This window comes from Mesocricetus auratus, unplaced genomic scaffold (assembly GCF_017639785.1).
Source record: "Mesocricetus auratus isolate SY011 unplaced genomic scaffold, BCM_Maur_2.0 Super-Scaffold_100031, whole genome shotgun sequence".
In the NCBI taxonomy this organism is placed as follows: domain Eukaryota; kingdom Metazoa; phylum Chordata; class Mammalia; order Rodentia; family Cricetidae; genus Mesocricetus; species Mesocricetus auratus.
Window position 1 is genome coordinate 6,808,348 of NW_024429212.1, and position 3,574 is coordinate 6,811,921.

Sequence of the window (3,574 nt, forward strand, 5' to 3'; positions counted from 1 at the left end):
CTGCCTCCACCTCGGGAGTGCTGCTGGCATCACAGGCTTGAGTCACCACATTCGTTTAACATTGGGCCTCTTAGTGCATTTTGTATTAGCCAATGACACTGGAACCGCCAAGCTGGTGTTTTGTGACCCTGCTTCTGGTCCTCATGAACCTCATAAACTTCTAGTTTTTCTAGTTCAGTTATTTGCATGTCTGTTCTCTGCTGTCCAGATTTTGTGTGGTTACTGGGACACTCAGAATGGTGTGCCTGCATGCTCCCAATGCCCTCTGCGTGGCAATTCAGAGGCCAGGGCTAGATGAACATATCCTCTAATCTTACTCCCCTAGTGCCACAGGCCAACCCGTGTGGGCTCTGCTGCCTGAGTTGAATGGTATGCGAGCAGAACCGTTGGTACTCGGTGTAACCAGGCAACCAGGCTCAGGACCTGTGGTCTCAATGAGCACCAGGCTGCTATACTGAGATGCCATGAGCATGTAAGCCATCTGGTGTTTGGTGAAGCAGGTGTCCCCATTTCTGAGGCTGGAAGCAGTTCCCAGAAAGGACGACAATCTACCTGGACAGAGCTGGCAGCCTGTGGACATCAGTCCCACAGGCCCAGCATTACCCCATGGGCTGTATAACTAAGCAAACCGACACAATGGTACTTGTGGTTGCTCCTGGAGAGCCCTGTTTACCACACAGTTTAACTCCTTTCCTGTGTTCACCACTGCGGCTTCTTCAGAAGGACAGATATGGCGGAGACTTTAGCACTGAGAATTAAAGGGGGAGCAGACAGTGTGTGGGGCCTGGAGGTGGGGGTAAAGAGGATGCATGGTGGGTGTGTGGTCCCGGGCCAGCCTGGGTGTTTTCGTCTCTCGCTTACAAGGCCTGATGAGACGTGTGACCTGCATTCAGGAGGGTGGCTCAGCTACCAAAGTCACGTGTCACTCTGAAGATGTGCAAGTGGGCACGTAGAGTTTTGACAATGTGAGCGTATTCTATAAGGATTGCACTGGTGTTGTGACATTATATCTAAAGTTATGGAAAGGAGCGTGCTTATAAAAAGGACTTGGAAAATACTTTCTCTCTTTGAGGTTAACTGTCATGAAATGAATTGCAAAACATGAAAAATATGGGGGGGAAAAGGTGAGTTTGGAGATACTGTTCAAGAGTCGAACAAGCATTCAGGAGAGATGTCTCAGCAGCTGAGAGAACTTGCTGCCCCTTCCAGAGGACCTGAGTTCGGGGCCCAGCACTTCCATTGGGTGGCGGTTGACACCTGCTTATAACTCTAGTTCCAGGGGATCTAATGCCCTCTGACCCTTTGAGGCACCTGCACACACATGACGTACACCCACATAGACACAAAAACATAAATAGAAAGTTAATTCTTTTTTTTAAGAGTTGAACGAGATCAAAGAGATTTAAAAACTGGAGAAAAAAAGTCAAAAGGAAAAGAAAACATATTCCTCACTGACGATGCACTCAGCATCTTTCAGTTTGGCTAGCTGCCCTTGCCGTAGGGGACACGACTGTGGCTCTTGCGTGTTGCATGAGGAAGCAAGGGTTGCTCAGAGCTTTGGCTGGGCGTAGTGTGCTCTCTGGAGCTGGACCAGAGCTGTCAGACGCAGTGGTAGGGTACTACCGGTGAGTCAGCCTTCAGCCCCAGGACATCAGAGAAGTAAGAGATGCCAAGACCCTTCTCGGGAAGCAGAAGCAAGGTGATGTTGTTCAGAGGAGGGATGTGGAAAGTACTAGGGGCGAGAAATAGGGAGGAGTGGATACCAGCAGCCGGGGATAGCTTGGGGCTGTCTGCATTGACCTGCCTGCCACCATGGAGCTCTTCTCTAGCCAGCACAGCCAAGCTGTCACCCGTGGAAGCCAGGGAGAACAACAGGAGGTGGTCATGATGTCCCACTGAGCACTGGTCCCACCCAGCTCCCTCTGCTGAGAACCCGGGCCAAAGCCTGCCTTCCTTTACTTTTTGTCTCCCCTGTCTTGTAGCTTTAGTGCCTGGAGAAGTTAAAGGAGAAAGACGTGGCCCCCGGGGAAGGGAGCCAACAGCCAAGTCCCCAAGGGCTCACACGTGTCACTTGGGGGACTATGGCTGGGATTTCGAAGATCCTCCCTCTCCTGGGGTCCTCCTCACGGCCCTCAGCGGGAGCTGTGGACCATTGTGGTCGCTGGTCATGCTGGCGTGGACACTGCTGGATCTGCCAGAGCCTGAAGTGTGTGGATTATCCTGGAGGGAGAGAAGGAGAAGGAAGGAGAGGAAACGGAAGAGGGTTGCCAGCTGGGGCGAGGGGTGGGGAGTACGGGGAGTGTCCGCTGCTCAGGAGGGATTCCTACCTCTGCTGGCCGTCTTCTTAGATGTCAACTTCACAGCGGACTCCCAGGCAGATGACTGTGCCATTCTTGCCTGTCCGAGGTGGGGACAGGGTGACAGGTGACCTAGCGATTGATTAAAGATGGGGAGGAATGAGATGATAGCAGATCAAGCCCGGGCTGGTAGCAGGTACTGCTCAGCCTGGCCATGAGGCAGTCATGGTGCTGGCAGCCTTGTGTTGGTGAGCGCCGAATGGCAGTCTTGTTGGTATAACTCATGTGAGGAGGAGCTGTGCCTGGCATGGGAAGCACTGGCTTCCACAGACTCCTGCTTCCTTCTGAATTGCCGCCAGCCCCTCCCTTCTCCATCCCTCTCCCCTTTTTCTCCTTTTCTCCCCTCCCCCAATAAGATACTTCTCCCTTGATTTCACTGTGCTGTGGTCTGGGACTCTTCCAGCAGAGCTCCCTGGTCCCTGGCAGAGGGCACTCTGCCTGAAGCCCTGCTGGCCTTGCTGTGCCAGAGAGCAATGATTGGCTGTTGCAGCATGGGAAGGTCAGGTGGGCCTGGAGCATCACCGGGCCACGGTCCTTGGGTTGGCTTTCTTACCAGACCTCAGCCCTTTTCTGCTCTGTGACTTTAGCCATAAAGTGTCACTTCCCTGTCAACAGAACAGGAAATTGCTTTATTATTATGCTAAACTGCCACCTTGTTTGGTTATGAGGAATGGTTAATGAAAATGATTGCTTCGTAGCACACAGAAGACAAAGTGCCAGGAAACGCTCAGTCAACGGGCTACATAATTTGTGCGGTTATTAGGGACAATTTGTGACTTTTTAAAAGTCTAGTGGGTCCAAATGTCAGAGGAAGAAAACATTAGTTAAAGCATCCAGGATTGACGAGTTTAGAGGAGAGAAAAATCCAAAGGGCTTTAAACATTTCCACAGTTTCAATCATTCCGTCTCTTAGCACGTCCCTCTTTGTACCCTGGGGTACCTGCTGGTTGGCTCTCTTCCACAGAAATGTCCCTGCTCAAATCAGTACACACAGGGGAAGTCCTCCCCCTAAACACACACACACACACACACACACACACACCCCACACCAAGGTGTCACAGTCCTCATTTCAAGCTCTCTGTTCTGCTTGAATCCCCTGTTAAAACAAAAACAGTATTTGAAAAAAATGTTTGGGATATCAACAGGCCCAGAAAGGTCTAGACAAGTATGTAGAGGGATTAAACTTTTGTTGTTGTTGTTGTTTGGAAACAGATGT